Raw genomic sequence first — 22,475 nt, 5'->3', positions numbered from 1 at the left:
CAAAAGCACTTTGCTGACAGATAATTGACCATTTGACCACTGATCTACATAGCTGTGAGCTGTAAGCATGACTTTTAGCTTGCTTTTTTTACTATTATTATTCTGCTTACAATTTCTCAGTATTCTGGAATGTCCTTTCCCAGCAGAATGCTTGAGAAAGAACACAGTAATAGGGGTCATCTGTGAACGTAATGAAAAGTCTCATAGGAATCACTCTGGCATACAATGTCAGTAGAGGTGTGAGCTTTGCTATGATTTTATTCCAAGCTTGTACAGCTCTAATGCATAGTATATGACTCTTTTTTATATTCCCAGTTCAAGTCATGTCAATTGTTTTGCCTGAAACTCCCTTACTTCCTTACTCTCTTTGTACCTCCACAGATAACTACCACATTTTAATTCTAAATTGGGAGGGCAAAGCTAAGAAGGTCAGTCTACAGTGTCTGGACATTATCGAGTAAAACATTTTTCAGTTAAAAGAGTAYGCTGAGGATTTTTTTATATATATATTTGATATAATCTGGTACTTATTGACATAAAATGTTACTTTTTTTTTCTCAGAATACTTTTTTACTTTTTAAGAACGTTTAAATAGGTTTTGTAGATCAAAATGTCTCTTGATAATGCTGTAATAAAACATTTTGATACTTTCAACATGAACAAAAGACAACTATCCAATATACTAGAGAGGGAAGMGGATATTTCCAATATATTAGAGAAATGATATAAAAGTAGCACATTTTGCTAGCCTTATTTGTTTAGATTACAGTCTCTTTGGAGTAGGGACTATTTACCAAAACCCCCAACCTTAGCGTAGCTAAACATTCATGGCTGTTATGTCTTTGAAGCATGAAATTACAGTAATAATATTTGCGTCTTTTTTTTTTCATTCATTCAATAGATTTGTCTCAGACCAAATTTCAATTATTCAGAAAGTAACTGTCCTTTTCTTCTGTAGARTGCCTTCATTGAGATACTCTGACATGTTGTATAATGCGTTTTGCTGTCATTATGTAGGAAATTATTTTGTTATGACAAAAAATAATAATTTGAGAAAGGAATATTCAATAACTTATTTCTGAGTTTTTCTGATTATTATTAGTGTTGTGAGTTTTTCTGAATTGTAGCTATCAGGAAGCCTTTTCATTTAAACAAGAAATCACATTAAAAGATCCTATGAACACTAACTTCTTTGGACTCCAGTTGTCACATTTACGGTATATTTTCCTCATGGGAGCTCCTTGCTATATTATATCAATTTGCCACTGAGTCATTTTTTTTCAAGTCATTTGAACTTACGATTTTTACTTGGGGATGTATCCACTATCCAGTTAAGATCATTTTATTTTAAATATCTTGGTAAATTTTGTGATGAATAATGATGAGACTGGAGCAACCAAGCAAGTTTGCTGAACTAAGGTTATTCCAAATAGCCACTTGCAAATYTAGGCACAAACAGTGTAATCCACAGACACAGGCTCATATCCTAGACTCTGAATAATCCAGCCTTCCTGAAAGATAAACCTTGTCAATGCAAAGCTATGTTTTGCTTAAGCACAGGTTTGATGAGGGCTTAAGCTGGTGAAATACTATGTCTTGCAGCATTCATGGTATTCAAGAAAAATAATGTAATTTTTCCTTTTTGCTTTAGTACCTTACTCTCAGTTTACCAAGTGGGCACATATTCACATTTATATATCAAACAGATTGATACAATTGCAATTTCTGCTGCAATCAATGTATCAGCACTGATGATCAAAAGTGAAAGGCTTGGGGGAGGAAAATTCTTTTGTATTTCTAAACTCAATTTAAATATTAATTGATATCTATTTCTCTTCTTAAAATATTTTAAATCCCCCACACATACTGTTAACTTTGGCTACATCTTTCTGTTCATGTCTAATATATTATTATTTGAGCTGTCCTGTTAAAATCTATAAGATGTCTCTCTGAGATTTAAACAGACATTAAATATTTATTTATAGGGCTTTTACTTATTTCAGGTATTCATCTCAGTGCACCCGTACAAGAGCGTAGGGACTCCAGGTTCCAAAATTTTTATGTTATTATACTACTTATGTTTTTATTAAGATGTAGATAACTACATCTGTTGTTACAGCACACAACGTAGATTTTATATTGCAAGTTTATGGGAAAACAGATCCTGATAATACAAATGAAAGCTCACAGAAGAAAAGACTTTCCAGATTGATTCTGAAAATTCACGCTGATGAACAGAAGTATGTCTTGTTTCTTCCAGATGTTTGGATTACTTAGGAATTTAACTACATGCTCAATTACTTGTGGCAGAGATTGTGGTATTGCTGCTCCATTGCTTTTCAGCTTCTCCAGTCAGCCTCTATAGAAAGTAAAGGTCAAAGCATCCTTATGAATAAGACTAATGTAAGTCTATTTAATCAAAGCAATTTTGCTTTATATATTTTTTTTTGTATGTACATAATTAACAGCAGAAGGCATTAAACTTTGGTGAATCAGATCCTATATCTCTAGCAGTTGTAAAAACCCATGTGCTCCATGACAAATGTTAACGAAACATGTAACTGTAGCTGTCAATCTTCCAACCCAACCTGCGGCATATTTTCAGAATCCAGTCATGGGGTAAGAACGATGTGGAAGTACCCTAAAGCAGGCTTGCAAAGGCAGAAAGGGCAGTTAGGCATGGCGTTAGTGAGATGGAGCAATGCTCCTGGTAGTCCAGARCGGCTGCGTTAATGTCGCCGTGCAGTTCCGAGCGTGTCCAGCAAGGCTTGCCTGTTTCAGCGGGCTGCTCAAAGTTGAGCCATTATGCAGATAATGAAAAGCTCTCATAACTGCTTGACTCTCAGGTTCCTTAAACATAGTATTTCAAATCCACTGCTTCTGTAAATGAGSAGTGCTACACAGAGTCCTCAAAACTTCAGTCTGTTTCTCCAGGCAAATATCTCTGTTCCTCCAGGCATTTTCAGCTTATGGATGATTTTGACCTTAGGTGAAATATCTGCAGGTTTTGTAGTCTAGCTAATAAGTGTTGGGGGGATTTTTTTTTTTTCTTTCTCAAGAGCTGAATGCCATAGCTATGAAATGCATATTGCCATTGACAGAAGGTCTATTGGACCAAATCTATATACTGGCCATAAAAGTTGTCTACTCTAACTTGCTACCCTATATGAGTASAAAAATTATGGGGTCTTTTTGGTAATAATTGGATCAAAATACAGAGCCTTTTCGTAATGAATGAAGCGTAATTAAATGAGCATGCTGTAGCATGTTCACATGCTGTAGCATGCTCACTTCATTTCAATAAGGTCACTGTTTTTCTTTAGTACTCTCCAGTTTAGCACTCTAAGGRCTATGAGTTATCTAAAAAGAAATTTATTCTCAATGAGTTTCATAGCCCCATGTTTTATTATAAGAAGGATGAAATAGAAAATGCTTGTCTGTGGAAGTGATAAAGACCCCCTGACACTGTACTGAGTGAGAACTCCTACCTATTTTGATCTTTCTGATGATTTTCTTCACAAGTTTTCATTTGCTAACTCACCAGTGTCCTTACTCCTCAAGGTCCCCTTCACACAGCATATTTTTCTGCCTTTTCAGTGAGCAATAGCAATCACTATTATTGGAATTTAGTGTTACATGCTGAGTTTTAGAGTAGGAAGTCAGATAGGTTCTGAAACTTTCTCTGTTGGCCCAATTGACAAAAGTTTTATTGCTGAAGCTGACACTAAAGTCAATAATTAGATTTCTACACTGCAGCAGTGCAGTTATAAGCTTTGTTCCATTTCATTTTCTTTTTTTCTTTTTTCTTTCAATATAAAAAAAGTAATCTCACCCTCGACAGGTCTAGTTGGCATAAGAGATCTTGACAACCTTTTTTTCCCTTTTTTTTAATTGCCTAAGTTTAGATAGTCTTATAAACAAACAAACAAACAATAGCAACTGTAACAACGTTTTATAGGCTAACACATTTCTAGCAATTCAGTTTGACATTGCAAAAAAATCCTTCAAAAATAAAATAGCAAGATAGCAAATAGAGTCATTTTAGAAAATTTTTAGGGAAAAAAGTAATAATGTCTTTTCTTAAGGCTTTTTAACATAGGATTATCACACATAAAGAATACAGTATTTATGTTAAAAATATGTACACTGAGGTATCATCTGATCCAAAAGTTCCTCATGGATGCAGTTTATAAAAAGGTCCTTTAATAAATACTCATATTCCAGCTACATTTTTTTACAGTTGTATTCAAGTCAGTTCCCACCCTAGTGCTATGTTTAATTCAATTATATGGGATTTTATTTGCTTGACAGACGTAATAGTCAATTAATGCTAACACATGCTAAACTYTCTAGCATCTCTCTACTCTGATATTCAACCAAAAATACCTTTGATAATGTCAGCAGTTCACATTCTAAATTTAGACAAAATAATTATCTGAAGAATGATAGGTTTTTTATGCATATCAGCACCCATTCATAGAGCAGGATCTGCTATGGTCCATTGTGTTTGTAATCCACGGATTACATCCTAAGTAGGCATTGACATGAGCCACAGTAACAGCTCCATTTCGACCTACCGTACCAACTAACCATGAATTTCAAAAACATTTCCCATGTTATTGTGAGCTTCTAGTGCACATTCCTTTTTTTTCAGAAATTTGTAAATGAAAATACAAGTGGAATACAGAAAAAAAGACATTAAAAGGTGCTAAATMAAAGTTTTATAACTAATAAAAGCATTTTAACAAGTAATAAAAGTTTTACAGATGTTTTTAGAGCACAAAATGAAGATGTGAATCCCTGTTCTTAATATACTGTTTAATGTTCCAGTGCTGAAACATCTGCCACTTCATCCTAGTCTGAGGCCAATCAAATGATTTTAAAAAAATAAAATAAATCGATGCTTCAGGAGGCTGAGTACTCATTTTAGCAAAGAAAGATAGCAAAAAGTGAATCTTTTTATTAAGGATTCAAATTTTTTATGTATAGGAGTCAGATCATTTTTGTTACTGTAATATACAAAAGCTAGGTTCAGTTACTTAAAACTACGAAGATCTATCTAATCTTACTAGTAGTAAGTTGTAGTTTTCTGTGGWGCAGAATATCTGTTTATTGAAACACCCCCTGATGCTAATGACTGAAAAGATGATTATTAGTCACTAATTATCCTATTGATAGATCTTGTAGTACAGTTATTAATAATAGTGACTTCTTCTTTTTTTTTTCCCCCCCTTAGGACAAGATGATACCTGATAACTACCAGCAAACAGCTTGAGCAATGACTTTGCCAGGGGCATTGGATTCTGCAATAAGAAATGATGGCAAACCTCACTTTTTTTTAGCTTCTGATCTGATCTATCAATGCAAAACAAGCACAGGATGCCAACAAGTAATAAAACCTGATACCATCTCCAAATCATCTGACCACCGTATTAACCACAAGAAGGACCTGAGAAAAGAGAAATCTCTTTCTGAAAAAAATTAATGTAATATTTTGTTTAGGTACATTTTCCTGACATTCAAGTACATTTTTAGTCAAAAAAAATGATTCAGAAAACCACTGACACTCCACATTGTTTATTATGTAAAGACAGTTGATAAAGGGGGTGTGCAAAGATATTCCACCATCGTCTCCTTTTTCTAATGTTCTGGGATTTTACTGTTCTCAATTAAATATCTGTGTTGTGCCTAATCATCAAAATCGTATAGTACTATTGCTGCTTGCTCGTTAGATGATTGCCAAATTTAAGCTGTCAAAATGATTACCTAAATGCTTTYGCATAGTTGAATTTGCATGAATATTGATAATACTTTTTTTTTCTTTCAGAAAGAAATGTTTTCTGTAATGAATGTATAAAATTGTAATGAACTTAACTGTATATATGTTCAAAGACAGTGTCATCTTTGTTAAAAGAAATAGAACCTTTATTTACCCTCTGACAGCCTTTTACAATAATCAAARCAGCTGTGTACTCAGTGCTTATTATTTCATACATTCCATTGTTGATGGCTCTGTTTCCATTTATTTTGAATAGATTTGAGATACATACTTTTTTTTAAATCAGTCTTACTTTTTTCTAAAATGCAAAAGATTACTATAGAGACCATACCTATGTAGCAATCAAGGTTCATTTTAAATAATCCAAATATTAGAGATTAGTTATAGTCACAGTTCATTTAAGTTGGGGAGGAAAGCACTAGACTATTTGAAATATTAGCCTGGAAGAACTGTTTAGCTGTGTGCTTTTCTCTAGTTATATARCTTAATTGTATTTGTAATCACTACGTTTGGGATGTGTTTCTGGATATGCTAAATTATCTTCCACATTGGAACAAATAGATGAGCTCCGAAATTCTGAAGCTTTCTCTCTAAAATTCAGATATTACAGATTTCAAAGCATTCATGTTGTATGCAGTTAGTTTGGAATTGAAAAGCTTCAGTGTTTCATTATATTATTTCTCCTCCTAAAGCTTTTCAGGTATAACAGATTCCCCCTATGAATCAGCCTGTGTTTAAAGTTTTTGTCTTTAAATCCTTCAGCAATACCTGTGAACAGTGAGGTATCATTAGCATCCCTTCTGAGTTTTCCTTAATAGCATGCTGTCTTGGAGAATTAGCCTAGAAAACCTGTTCCAGTGCTGATCTTAACTCAGTAATTTACTATGACTTACCCAGCTACGGAATCTAGTAGCACCGAATGTACCAAAGATACTGCCACATAATAATTGATTGCCACATTGAAGACCTTGAGAAAAACTTCCAAATATTTCATGTTATTTGTTCTAAAGTAAAAGTAAGCCTGTAAATCATTCAGAAACTGAAGAGGCATACTCAGAGAGGAGAGAGACATATATTTCTACTACTAGGTTTCAAACAACATTTGCCTTTACCAGTTGCGAGTTAACTTTTACCTCTAAATTTTATGCTACATTAGCACTTTAGGGTAGAAATGCTTTTACTACAGTTGCATTCCCTTGTTTGAAAATTTTGTGGAAAATTTTCATCTTTCCAATTAGATGGTCACTGAAAAATATAATTTTTATTTGTAATAAAGATATCCCTTTAACAGGTTTTAGCTGTAACTGCTACGGGGAATTCTTATGGAGAGAATAAACTTGTATTCCTTACTAAGGTACCCAATGTGCAATAGAAACCAGCCTCTAGYGTTTCTAAGTGAAATAAAATAAAATTTATCTCTTCACAAAATATAGAAGGGTGAGCAGTAATATAGAATGTATAACATACACAAGAATAAAATTTTTTATCAAACTACATTCATCATTATACATACATTATTTTAAAATAAATTATTATATTCTGTCAATATTTATTAAAACTATAATCAAATTATATCTTAATTCTGTTTATTGATCTGGAAACTTGAACAGCTGTCTCAAAGTATTTATAYTAGATAAAATGCCTTGACTGATGTATCTGTATCTCTGTCTGCTAAAGACAAACAGCATTTACTGCTTTTCTCAGAACTGTAAATTTAAGAATACAGCTTTCAGGGGTAAAGTGTGGGGCTATGCATGTGGCTCTAGACTCTTTCTCGTTCTAGGATTTCAGTTTTGCATTACCAGTTAAAACCTGGAAAGATTAAGATTATCTCTGGTTATGTACAAAGTTTATCTGTGTATTTTTCCAGCATTCATGAACTGTCTTGTGTATGAATATAAATAAAATATTATAGATATACATTATTATATATATTTAAAAACTCCACTCAGTACGTATAATTATATGTTTTAGGAACCAAAGAACCAAGGTCAGTCTGAAAGGCAGCAGCCTGTGATTTTGGCTCTTTTCATGCTCTGCTCCTGGAGATAACAATTGTATCTTTTGCAAGCAAATCATGAGGGAAATGTTAGAAAAATATGAGACCCTGACAAACATGACAAACATGATAAAAGTTTTAAAATCAAATGAAGTAAAGAATAAATAAATACCCCAATGCTGCATTTGCATAGTTGATAACAAAATAGATTAAAAACACCTCTCAAGACAAATTCCTTTTAATTAATTCACCTTATATCTCCAAGAAATTGGGCAGATTTTGTTAAGTTAATTTTAAAATGAAACCAATATATCAGTATCCATATACATACATACATACAAACTGATGCAGGAACTTTTCAGCTGTTGAAAAAGTTTACTYTTTTTACTCTGCAGAACTGAGAGTCTACATTAGCTTAAAATAACAAATTTGAAATGATTTGCTTGTATGACAATGCAAAAAAAGTCTATGCCTGGCATGTAATTGTGGAATTATCTGGGTTATGATTGTTAGTGCACTGCAACAGAGAGTAGATTTGAGAGAACAAAACAATTGATACTGGAGACCAAAAGTCAAATWTCATATATGTTAGAGGTTTTCTTTTGTCCTTGTCGTAGCTTGATTCCATGGACTCAATTCCTGTTAACAGTTGCAGAATGTTAGGCACACTCTCCTGGAGTGCATCATCACTCAGTTTCACTTTTTCTGAAATAAATTTATTTCATGTTCTCCAAAAACATTCCGTGATGCAAATCAATGAGCATCAAGTGAAAATGATAAAGTGATTTGCTTCAAAAGCACGTTCCTTGTTAGAAATGAAACACTARTGTTGACTCAGGCTGTAGAGAGCTGTTGGCTGGGTAGCATCTTATGACTTTGTTTGGATGCTGATCTCAGCATCTGGTATGAACCAGATACCGACACGGGACCATTTTTTTGTCAGAATCAAATGGAGGCTCTKACCCTGCTGTTCATTCAATTGAGGAACTGTAGATAAACCGTATAATAAATATGAGATTCAATATAGGTACTGTTGGTGTGTGTATGCAGGAGATCATGAATTAGCAAGCCTGAGTAGTTTAGATTTTGCTTCAGCAGGACTTTTTATAAATCTTTCAGGTAATTTGCTCGCTTATCATGACATTATCTTTGATATTTAATAATTCAGACTATTCTATGTCATACCCACCCCATATAACTGTGGAGAATTGACTGAAGAGGTTAAGGGGACAGAAGCTTCCCGTACCTACTTTCTATCACCAGAATTTTGGGCAAGATTGCACAATACAGTGCAATCACCGAGGACTCTGAAGGCTGACTACTCAGCTCAGTGTGTGGAGACTAGGTAAAAATATTGGTAGYATAACACATTGGCTCTAAGGACCTTACTGTCTCAGGTCCCTTTCCTGCAAGCAGCTCCACGTACAGTGGCCACATCTGGAAGCAGCTGCCCTTGTAGCATCCCTCAACAGCTTTCGGCAAAAAAGCTGGATACTCCTTCTGTTTGTTACTAAGGAGTATCATGAGCAACAGCAATCTAGTGATCATTTTAGCCTGTGTATCAGTTAGTGCAAGGCCTATTGTCCTTTGCCTTTTGAAATATTTCTTTGATTTCCTTCTCTCATTTCCTGTTAAAAGAAGGTAATATGATTCTTCCCTAGTTCTCCAAGAAACATTCAAAATTGTTAGTAATATAGTAATTGTTACTTGATCTTCCTGTATATGTTCCCATAATAAATAAAAGGCATTGATTATAACTGGGCAAATAGACTGCTTTCAGTTTGAAATATTGTGGAATTTCATTTTCTACCTCTGTACCACACAGCTTTTCAAGAAGAAAACAGTACAAAATAGGAAACAGGAATACATTTATTGAAGTAGGTAGTCTTTGAATGTACACTGGAAACATGAAACAGAAGACTATCGTTTTTCCAGTTACTTTTCAAAAGAGAATATTTAGATATATTAAGAACAAAATATTTTTTGTAATAGAACATGTATAAACAATACAATTTGTTGCATGAACTAATTAAATGAACTTTAATGATACTGAAATCATTAATAAACAAATAAATAAATATGCTATTTACAAAGTAGAAAATGCAGATATGGCCAAGAATCTGTCTTGTGTTTGAAAAAAAAGCACAATGTTATGATCATTCTCACATGAAGATTATCAAATCTTCAGGAACCTTAAAAATTAAGAAGGATCTTAGAAAAAGGAGTAAAATTAGCAAAAGCACATACCTATACATTAGCTAAAAATGTTTTTATGTTAGTCAGATCAGTGAGTTTTTGTCTATTAAATCTGAAGTGATCTGTTCCTTTTTGTGTCAGGTGTGATAGATTGACACAGATAAAACTTTCCCCTGTTATTTCTTCAGTGACTACAAGAGCTGATTTAGGAAGGAATCATTGTGTTTGTATTGGAAARTAATTCATTTTCTATGCTGCAATCCCAGTATGGGTTCTGAACTGCTTGAATGATGTACGATGGCTCTGTAATATGGGCTACTGAGGGGAAAACACAAATCAGAAACTATCAAACACTTTTCCAAAAGCTATGCATCAGTCTTCAGCTAAGAAGCTCATGTAGAGCTTAGTCTAGCACATCAAACTAGTGGAGACATAGGATGTTGGAAACAGAAGACTTTGGCAGAAATCAGTGCCAAATATAAGCTTTTGTTTTGATGTTTAAATTTAAGATGTGCTAAACATCTTGAAAACAATTATTGGTGATTAGTTCAATCTGCTGGTTCCTGAAAGATGCAGATGGTACAGCGTTAATGACAGTAATTACAGTTCAGATACTTAAAATCCACTTGCAATGTACGCACTTTAAAAACTTTTATGAATAAGCAAGATTAAAAGTGTCTGTACAAAAATAAAACCCCTCTGCCCTACATCCTGCTTAACAGAGAACTTAGATGAATATCTTTAGAAATTAGACACATTAAATAAGAAGTAATCTGTTAGAGAGTCATGTTTAGATGTGCACCTATAAAGAGAATGGGCTCTTCAATACAGTTTTATTTTTACATGTTTGTAATGACTATAAATACCACATTTGTGCAAGGGACCAAACACTTCTTATTGTGATTTATATCACAAATGCCTTCATCTGCTATTCTGGGTGCTGTTCTTGGAAGTAACAATTAAAACAACATGAGCAGCATGAATGTGAGGTGAGTAAGCCTTCTGCAAACCCATCACATTAAAGAGGAATGAATTCTATCCCTCCTTTGGGAAGCTTTCATTCTTAAATAGTCCTCATTCGAACATGAAAAAAAGGAAACACCTGATAATGCCCGAATATCTAGGTTAAAAYATTTTAGTGGTAAATTCAAATTTCTGTCCATTGAGACATAGACATATCTTGCTGCAAATACTAACAGAACCCATAACAACCAAGCCAGAAAGAGAAAAGTACTTACTAAGAACCCTCCCAGAAGAAATATATGCCTATGACTTTGTGCTCATTTACAGGAATGCGTTATAGCATATTTTACATGTTATCATGTGTTTAATATATTATCAGGAATAAAATAGTAATTACACTTAAACAATCCAAATATGACTTAATGTCACTTAATATTTCAAAGGTATTTTCATAAAGCTATGCGTATTTTATGCTTAATGTCCTAATTAAATCAATCTCAAAATGCTCCCTCAAAGTAAAGCCATTAAGCCATTTATAAATTATTCTTTAAATGGCAAACTACTGTTCTGTGCTCTATATGAATTTCTCATGAAGTGCTGTCCCTTATAAATTCTACTGGAAGGTTTTGGATGCCTACAAAAATATAAATAGCAGTTCAGTATGAGCGGAAGAAGCTGTTTCACCTTGAACCTTCTGTTAGTCTCTTCCCAGCTGGGTGCCTCATGGCTGGTTTACCTTAGTAGTAATTTACCCTCAACAGAGATGGCCTATTTTTGCCTGCTGCACTTCAAGCTACACCTTATCTCTGACCTCAGACTGACTGGGTAGTTACATTTTTTCCCCACAACAGGTGGCTTCTAAATTGCTGATCATATACAACCTTAGCCTTCACATACATTTTGTGATAAAGCATAAATGTTTCCGACACTCACAAATATAACATGCTATGTTCACAGCTGTGAAAATACATGCGTAATTTCAAACACAGACAGCGATTCACATTCAGTATTTGTCCATGTGTGCAAGTTATCAAGATTTCTTTGTCCAAATACACGGTGTACTTTTCACTGATGGAATGAGTTTTCTATCCAATTTACAGATAGATTCACTGAGGTATGGAGAACATCAGTAATTTGCCCGATGTAATGTAATGATACAAAATTCATTGCTGAAAGTACATCTGCAGGTTGCCATTAATTTTCTAATTAATGATCACTTTTAATAGTCAGAATCGGTCCACGTTTTTTTCAGAATTTTTAACTATGTACAAAATGGTGCGTATGTATATATGTGAATGTTTCTGTGTTTTAAATTTGTATCTTTTTTTCCTATATACAGTTCAGGAATGTTTCGCATTCCAGTTAAATAAAAACTATAGAAATAATGTGATTTGACTTTTAAGAGTTAGGATCATTCTTTCTGTAAGTCAAAAAATAAGCAAACAAAAAAAGTCAATTTCTGCTAAAAGAAACTACTACCACAATAATTCGATTAAGAATGGTAAATAAGGTCTATCTCAAAGTATTTTGTACAGAAAATACTTTGGCATCCCTGTAACCTCATATAAAGTTGGCATTGATAGTTTTTTTTTGCTTTGTTTTGTTTTCTCTACATAACAGACAATAACAATATCATATGTGCAAAGTACACAGTTCAAAGAACATAGAACAGAGGCTTTCTGACAAACTATGTGAGCTGGGCTGAAATGGTGGATCAGTGACTCAGTGACAAGGCTCCTCTAGTGCTGCATTGACTGGCAAGGGTATCAAAGGAACTGCTTTTTATGTGAACATTGCCAGAATCTAATATACTTTATTAGTCATCTATACCTACCAAACCTTTTGGCCATAAAATTTAGGTACTTCTTCTGCGTCTAGAGAACAAGGAACAGGCAGCATTGAAATAACAGCYGAAAGAGGACAAAACATAAAAAAGGAATCTAATCCAGATTAAATTCCTAATTCAAATCTGAGATTAATTATGAAAACTGGATAATGTGGGCATACAAATATACATATATGCATATCTATATATGAAGCATACTTTTATATTTCAGAAATAAAATCGATTTTTTTTTCATTTTATGTAAACTGAAAACTATTTTAATCAGCCAGGATTGGCTTAAGTATTCTTTAGAACTGAAAAGAACTAAAAATTTTAGAAATAAGCTCTTACTGCATTTAACTTTCATTTAAGTCTTGAGATATACGCAACCCAGCAAAAAAATATGCACAACATCTTAAGCTTATCAAAATCACAGGCTGACATGAGAAAGAAGTAGGACATTCACACATTTTTTGTTTCACTTTAGAGCACACAGGTGGTAAGCAAGAAGTACAAATACCATATCTGCCATATGACTCCAGTATTCCTATGCATTAGAAATGTGTGAGCACAAGGGAGAAATGAAAAGAAGGGTAGTAAATGAGTTTTTCAGTGTAGACTCATGTTTTCAAAGTCCTTGCTTTCAGAAGAATAAAGGAGATTTAGCAGTAGTGGGCAATAACATTGCTGTTTTCTATACAGAAGTGGAAAAGCAGATTCAGAATCTYTCCTAATATGCTAAACTTAAAAAATAAAATTTGAATACTTCATTTCAATTTTCTCTTGAATATAAATCAAGTATCTCTGTGGGAAAATTGAAGTAAAAGTTCTGTCTACAAGCATATGACTTTTAAAATGGCAAATCTTGTTTTACAAGTATTTACAAAATACTTTGAAGAATAAGAACGTCAAAAAGTTCAGAAAGGTTGGYGATATCAAAATAAACAAGCAACCAAACACATGATCATCAGACTGTTACCGAACCTTTACTGAACTAAATTAAAAGTAAGTCAACATGGCAAGTAAGGCTATTTGTATAATAAATAATTTAATTATGATATTTTAGCTTTTATTAAACATAGAGAAAAAGGAAGCCATGTAAATCTTTATTGTTTAATACTTTTCTTCTCCCTTTCCTTATTGTTTTTCCTTTCTCTTCTTCTGCCTATTTACCCATAGTTTCATTTAAGCTTTAAAATATTAACTTTTAAGAAGTCTATTGGGTTTAAAATAGCCTTGAAACTATAAGGTACTCTCTATCTTTTGCATTGCAATTGACTCACATATTTGGACACAGAGCTAGATAGCAGCTTTTTAACATTAAGTTAGAACGTTCTTTTTTTTTTTTTTTTTTTTTTTTTTTTTTTTCCAAACAGTACATTGCCTTGTATACATCTCATTTTGCAGCCTTTCTTATTATTCCATAATATTCTTCCCATTTTCTTTCTCCTGTTCCATCAGTACAATAAAGCCCAACCTCTGGCCTGCTTTGCAGACACCAGAACCACATAAAAAGCACATGTAGAATGAGCTCTTAACACAGTACTTTGAATGCTGCCAGTCAGTTCAGAGGCTCGATCGGTTTGAACATCCAAGTGCAGAATAAATTTCCCTCTGGCTTGGTGCAATTGTCAGAAAGCTTTAGGTTCAGGCCTCGCTGTGGGCAGAAGGGAATGCATTCAGGTTTGCAGCAAAGAATCTCATAACGGTATCTAAAACGTAAAAGTTATCAGTGTTCCTAACAATGGTGAAAAGGTTCACTGCAACTCTAATTAAAAAAGCCTTAGGAGGATTTGTTTTGTTTTGTAAGACTGGTGTGACCTTTGTTAGGTATCTGCTCCCTGGTGTAATGTTTTATTTGGTTTTATTTTAGTGTTTCTGCTCTATCTTTCATTATAAATATACAGTTCATGTCTCTAAGGAGAAGAGCTTTATAGAGGATGCTAAAAATAGGCATGAGGTAATTGAGTGGCTTTTTGTCACCCCCCAAATCATGCATTTTTGGTCAGCTCATTCATCATAATTTTGAATACCTTTTCCTCCAATATTCCATTTGCATGAAATTTTAAGTTAGTGAAAAGTAATCAGTGATGACTAAAAAATGCAATCACTTTCACTTCAATTGCTTTTCTCGAGGAACTTGAGAAATATCCAAGAGATGATATGTCTCACTGCCAAGAAGATTTTCATGGTACTAAGCTTAAATTTTCCTTTCAAAACTTCATCTTGCTGTGTCACTTATGGCACTGTTGCATCGCATTATAGTACATACGCAAACTTAAAGCAATAAATACTACTATCTTTCAAATATTTGTATGTAGTTACGCATCCAGTTTAGGTATTTATTCTGAAAACATTTGTGCATGTATGTAACTTTGCCTTTAGTAGTAAAGAACAAGAACCAGACCAAAAAAAATTAGACAGCCTGGGACTGCCCATATGAGTTGTATGTATGGTACAAAACCAGGAATCTCTCTCTATCTGCTGCTGACTCGTTATGTGAACTTAAGCAACTTTTTCAACTCTCTGCACCTCCAATTAATTTTTAGCTCAGTAATTCTTTTGTTTAATCCATTTCTAGTGATCTGATTGTCACTTTGTGCATGTGTGTTGAATTTCCAAGACAAATTCTGGCATTATCAGAGGCTTCTATAACTTAGATAACTTCTATAACAACCAATAACTYGAGATTAAGGTATGACAATATAGTTTTTTTATTCTTTTAACTAGTCTTACTTATGCAAGAGGAATTGTTTAGGCTGCTTAAAAAGCAAATGCCATGAATATGCAGTAAAAAGTGGTAATAACAGGGAGAACAAGGTTCTGCTATTTCTTGAGAAATATTGACATATTATAATATGCTTATATAATTATAAATATTATATATTAATATTAAAATTAATATAATAGTGTATAATTATATTGATATATATTCTAGTTAAAATGCTTTTAAATCATCTACAGCATTTGCCCCTTTCAGTATTTTCTTTTTTTTCAAAAGAGCACTCATTTTGACTTAGTAATTTTATTCATTTTGACTAGCCTTTATGTCTCTTTCTCTTTTTCTTTTTAAATGAGAACATACAAGCACTGTTTCTTTTCCTACTTTTAATAAGAATTAATTTAATTACTGTTAATTACTTTGATATTTTTAGATGGAATTTACACCTTATAACTACTATTTTAATGCTTCCAGACATCTATTAGGACTATTACCCTCTTGTTTTTCTTTTGAGCCTGGATAAAAGTGCTATAAGTCTCTCCTAAAATGCATTTAAGGCTTCACTGAAAAGACAGAGAGAAAAAGTRTGTATATACTTATTTTGGTTAATCTTTTCTTATTAACATTGCCCCATATCTCAGGTATTAGGGAGCAGAATCCTTACCAGTTTGACGCTATGGGAAGAAGCTTACCAAACAGGGATGCTAGGTTCTCTATAACATATATACTTTCCTAATAGAAATTCTAGTCTCTTCTAGTCTACTGCTGGTCTCTGGATTACCTCTGCTTTTTTGACACCTTTCAATGGCTCATGTATTGAGGAATGAATTCTGGAAATTCCTACTAGCTAGCATAGCTTCAGTCAAGCATCATGGGGAAAGAGCTCTTTGGTCTTTGTAACAAGACACCTTTTGTCATTTTATAGCTATTATTTTAATATATGCTAAATAATGCAGGAATCTTGRATAAATCTCTGCACGTCCAGCTCAGCTGCATGGATTAACTCTAAACAACTTTGAATACAATATCTAAATGCCAACAGGAAAAACAAGCCAATGCTATGTAATTTACAGATAGATTTTAAGGTTTAAAGTTTATGGCTGAGCTTCTAACTTTTTTTAATATCAAAACTACATATCCCATTTCTAATGTGCCTCTGCACCTGTTCTTTTTCCTTGATTTGCATTTTTACTCAGTCAAAATCTTTTATATGAGGTACTCCAATAAGTGTTAATTCCTTTAAATCCTCCATTTAACCCACCCACACACTTAGGGCCCAATTTGCTCTGGTTTCATGCATCAGTTATTCTTAAAATCTGTGGAAGTTATAGAAAAAATGCTTCATGCAGCAAAATCTGTAAAGCATAGAGGAGCCTTACTCATTATAGTACATTCACTCTATACAATAGCTTTATTTTTAATTAAGCACTATCAAATAGGCAAGCTTTCTTTATCCTCCAAAGAAAARGGATATTTTTATAGCTTAATTAAATAAATAAATATGTCCTAATTAGAAAGCAATCTAATATTTTGGAATAGGAAGATTCCTCTCAGAATTAAAGAAAATATATTTCCCTGAAAATATTTTGAAAAATTTTCACAATTAATCTTTTTAGATGTCTCTGAGTGAAACCCCAGCCCTAGTCCAGCTGACTTAGAGAGCACATATTAAATGCATAGTATCTGATACAGCGTCTCTGAAGGTTGCAAAAATAATCATAATAAAAAAGATTTAGAACTTTAACCAAACAGTAACAGAATTTTCACCAGTGAAACTGATAATACTGAAAGACCTAAAGACTGAAACTCATTAAGGGACCCAGAATTTTTCCTCACTATCATATGTAGCTGTATGAAAAAAAGGAAATAAAATTTCTCATTGTAGAACACCAGTCTGAATATTGAATTTGGCCATGAGACTTTAACATAGCTCCAGTGGTAGGCCACATTAATTAATATGAATATTTATAAATTAAAGTATAAGGTTTACTTAATATTTAGGTAAATATATTTACTTTTTCAGAAATAAATTACAGTAGCCGAAAATAGGTGATTTAAACAGCTATTTCARTTTAAGAACCTTCAAGTGTTCTTAAATGTCCATCATTTTGTAGAGAAAAGTGGATCACAGACTGATGAGAGATATGATGAAATACTTACATCTTCTTTTTTCCACCTTTGTACAATTATATTCTGTGGCACTTCCTCACTGTCCTACTCACTCTTCCTCATATTTCAGCCAGGTGCATGCCTTCAGAAAGAACAGAAAAATTTGAATGATTGCATATCTGAATTTCCTATTACAAAGGCAAAAATTTAATTAAAATTAAAAAAAGGGCTTTCCATCACTAACACCTAATTGAAAYGATTCTATGGAGATTTCTTTTAAAGACAATATAGGTCAAGTCTGCATTTGCCAATGTAGTTCATATTTTCTGCTTTATACCATACCAATGCTGAAATTCATATTCTGTGCTCCAACTTCCCATTATTTGAATAAACTGGCCCTTTTTATTTGTACAGTTTAATTTAATGATAGTATGTCCATTACTTATTATCATAGGCTATCTGTCATATTTTAGTAGGACATAATAACAGACTTTTACGTGGAGGTTATGATAGGCATTCAGACAGTTTCATAGATAGTATAATGATTTTCTTTTTCCTTTATGGATATGCTTAGTTTTATGATCTGAAAATGCATTTTAATTCTRTTTTATTTTCTAGGATAGGATAGTAAAGCTGGAGGTGGAGCTGTAGGCAAAGTTATATATATGTATGTATAAAGTTAAACAGAAGCTTTGGCTTTATACTAGTTTTAATGAGAGAATAGAGAAAAATAATTTTATTTGATGCACTTTGGGGAGTTCTGCCTTAAGTTAAAAGCATTTTTCAGCAGTCAGAATTGATTTTTTTAGGTTCGGAAAGCAAAATGTGTACATTAGAGCGGAAGAGGAACTGAAGGTGAAGGGGTAAACCGTTCGATGCAGAACATCTCAAGCTGAAAGTCATCTCTACTATCTGTGGCACAGAAGAGGGAATGGAGAGCAAAGGCAGAGATTGGATTTAGAAGGACACTTCGTGATACTGGCTGCCTAAAACATCATCTAACATTTTTCTTTTATCTGGTACTATTCTCTATGACTGAAAAGCATTTAAACTTTAGTTTCTTCATTTAAATGTTCTGTCCCATGCTAGGACACTCAGTGTACACAAATTTTCTTGCTTTTGGATATAAAGGACATAAAGCTGACTGGGCTGACAGTCAGATCTGCTGCAGAAGGTATGTTGTTGTTGATGAGTTGTGAGTTGAGGGTGTTCCCAGAGACTATACAGCTCCAGGAGTCCCAACCCCCACAGTTGCTGGAGTTGCTGGAGGGCTCTGTGCCATGTGAAACCTAAACCATAACACTGTAGAAGACTAGAGACCGGTCACTTCTCATAGGAGGAGAAAGGCCCTTACTCCTCTTGAAGACTTGCAATTGAAGAATGGGCTTAGAGYCCTCCAGGCTGAGGAGGAGCTGGACATGGCTTCAAGAGAAGCAATTGTGCTGACAGACCCTGTACCTCACAGGAACACCCCGAAAAAGCAGCAAGAGATTGTTGTGGGTGACTCCCTGCTGCAGGGAACAGTTACCTATCTGCCAACCTGATCTCTTGTTTGGAGAGGTTTCCTGTCTGCCAGGGGCTCGAATTCGAGATGTCATTGAAAGACTGCCAAGGCTTATTCAYGCGTTGGATTATTACTCTCTCTTTGCTGCTCTTCCGTGTGGGCACTAATGACATCAAGGACAAATTGGAAACTGTCAAACAGATTTTCTGAGCTCTGGGAAGTGTGGTCAAGGATCTGGTAGCCCAGGTTATTTTCTCCTCAATCCTGCCAGTGAGGGYGGAATGCTGGGAGGAGAAGTAGACAGATTTTACAATTAACAACTGGCTGCACCGATGGTGTTGGCAACAGAGTTTTGGTTTCTACAACCATGAGACCATGTCTGAAGATTGACACCTGGCAGGGAGAGATGGAATCGATCTCACTGAGTGGGGCACACATGTCTTTGCCAATAGTTTGGCCAGCCTGCTAAGGAGGGCTTCAAACTAGGAAAGATGAGGGAAGGGGAGAGTTATAGAGACAGGATAGTYGACAAAATGTGGCTCAAGTCAAGATGTCTCCAGCAGGTGCAGCTGGGAAAGTGCATGTGAGTCATAGTTATGGAGGATCCTCTTGTATCCCTCCTGGGAAACCTACATGCTCAGTCACCTCTCCAAAATGCCTGTGAATGCACACAGCATGRGGGATAAACAGGAGGAATTAAAGATCTGTGTGCAGTCGCGGGGCCATGATCTTATTGCAACTACAGAGACRTGGTGGGATGGCTCACATGACTGGAACGCTGTCATGGWTATCTAGTTGCTTTTTAGGAAAGACAGGCTAGGAAGGTGAGGTGGGGAAGTTGATCTTTACATGAGATAGTAACTGGAACATACAGAGCTCTGCCTAGGGTTGGATGAAGAGCAAATCAAGAGCTTATGAGTAAGGACTGAAAGGCAGGCTAACATGGGTGACACTGTGGTGGGTATTTACTACAGGCCACCTGATCAGGAAGAGGAAGTTGATGAGGCCTTCTACAGACAGTTGGGAATAACCTCATGATCACAGGCCTGAATTCTCATGGGAGACTTCAATCACCCTGAAATCTGCTGGAAAGAAGACTGAGTTAGGCACAAACAGTCCAGGAGGTTCCTGAAGAGCACTGATGATAGCTTTTTGACACAAAGTGGTGGAGGAGTCAATGAGGAGAGGTGTGCTGCTGGACCTTGTACTAACAAACAAGGATGGGCTGGTTAGAGATGTGAAGGTTAGGGGCAGTCTTGGCTGTAGTGACCATGAGATGGTGGAGTTCAGGATCCTGTATGGAGGAAGAAGGGCAATAAGAACCACAACCCTACACTTCAGGAAAGCAAACTTTGACCTCTTCAGAGACCTGCTTGGACGGATCCCTTGAGTTAAGGCCTTAGAAGAAAGAGGAGGTAAAGAGGAGGTCTAAGAGAGCTGGTTAATATTCAAGGATCACTTCCTCCAAGCTCAAGACTGGTGTATCTCTATGAGTAAGAAGTCCAGCAAAGGGGGCAGGAAACCTGCATGGATGAGCAAGGAGCTCTTGGCAAAACTCAAGCAGAAGAAAGAAGTATACAGAATGTGGAAGATGGGACAGGCCATTTGGGAGGAATATAGTGGGGTTGTTTGAGTATGCAGGGATGTGACAAGGAAGGCTAAGGCCCATTTGGTATTAAAACTGGCAAGGGATGTCAAGGACAACAGGAAGGGCTTCTTCAAATACATCAGTAGGAAAAGGAAGACTGGGGAAAAYGAGGGCCCACTGCTGAATGGGGTGAGTGCCCTGGTGATGAAGGATACAGAGAAGGCAGTTACTAAATGCTGTCTTTGCTTCAGTCTTTACTRCTAAGGGCAGCSCTCAGAAATGCCACAGCCTGGAGACAMGAGAGAARGGTTAGAGGAAGGAAGACTTTTGACTTTGGTCGAGGAGGTTCAGGTTAGATATCACTTAAGCAAACCTGACATCCACAAGTCCATGTACCCTGATGAGATGTACCCATAGGTACTGAGGGAGCTGGTGGATGTTGTTTCTAGGCCACTTCCCATCATCTTTGAAAGGTTTTGGAGAACTGGAGAGGTGCCTGAGGACTGGAAGAAAGCCAGTGTCACTCCAGTCTTCAAAAAGGGCAAGAAGGAGGACCCAGGAAACTACAGACTAGTGAGCCTCAGTTCCATCCTTGGAAAGGTGATGGAACATCTCATTTTGGACATCATCTCCAGACATATGGAGGAAAAGAAGGTGAATGGGGTAGTCAGCATGGATTCAGCAATGGGAAATCATACTTAACCAATCTGATAGCGTTCTCTGATGGAATGACTGACTGGGTAGATGAGGTGAGAGCAAATGGATGTTGTCTACCCTGACTTCAGTTAGGCTTTCTACACTGTCTCCCATAATATCCTAAAGTATCTCTCATGGTATCCTGAGGTAAGCTCGGGAAGTGAGGTGGATTGAGAACTAGCTGAAAGGCAGAGCTCACCTGCGCTCGGTGGTGTGATCACTCTGTTCAGTGATACCCAGCAACAGGATAACAGGCAATGGGCACAAACAGAAACACAGGAAGTTCCACTTGAATATGAGGGGGAATTTCTTCACTGTGAGAGTGACAGAGCACTGGAACAGGTTGCCCAAAGAGGCTGTGGAGTCTCCCTCTCTGGAGCTATTCAAAACCCACCTGGACACGATCCTGTGCAAYKTGCTCTAGGTGAACCTGCTTGAGCAGAGGCATTGAACTAGATRATCTCCAGAGGTCCCTTCCAACCTCAACCGTTCTGTGACTCTATAATGCTTTCTCAATGGCAAGTGAGAAGCCCTTACAGACATAGTGTATTGCACACAGTAAGTCTTCAAAAGTACGCTTTCTTTGCATAGCAGAGGGACAATAAGAATTATTGTCTGTACTACTGCTTCATCTTGAACAAAYACACTAACATACCTGTGACAAAGGCAGACTGAGTTTTCTGCTTCTAAAACAAGCATACAATAGCAATATTTTTCACAATTTTATTTAAACCATTGTTCTATTTTTTCTATTTTGGAGAAAAAAAATTGGAGTATTTACAGGTGAAATATATGAATATCATAGTTGAATGCCACTTAGATGAATGATAATTTCTTTTTGCAGAAGAGAAAAATCATCCAAAGTATTTGTCCTATCTTCCTAAAATTATCTTTAGTATTAGCTTCAAAACTGAATTTACGGAAGGGATCAGGAGCACACAGAGCTTCTTTAAAGATTTTAGTAGGCCAGACACTCATTATAAGCATGATCAAGTACAACTTCTTGTTTAACACAGGTCATAGAATTTATCTAGAAATTTCTGAGTCATTTTTTGACTTTTGATATCATACCGAATATAAAACTTTCAAAATAA

The sequence above is a fragment of the Rhea americana genome, unplaced genomic scaffold, assembly GCF_003343005.1.
Source record: "Rhea americana isolate MKP2758 unplaced genomic scaffold, rheAme1 scaffold_55, whole genome shotgun sequence".
NCBI lineage: Eukaryota > Metazoa > Chordata > Aves > Rheiformes > Rheidae > Rhea > Rhea americana.
Note: the sequence above shows the minus strand (reverse complement) of the source record.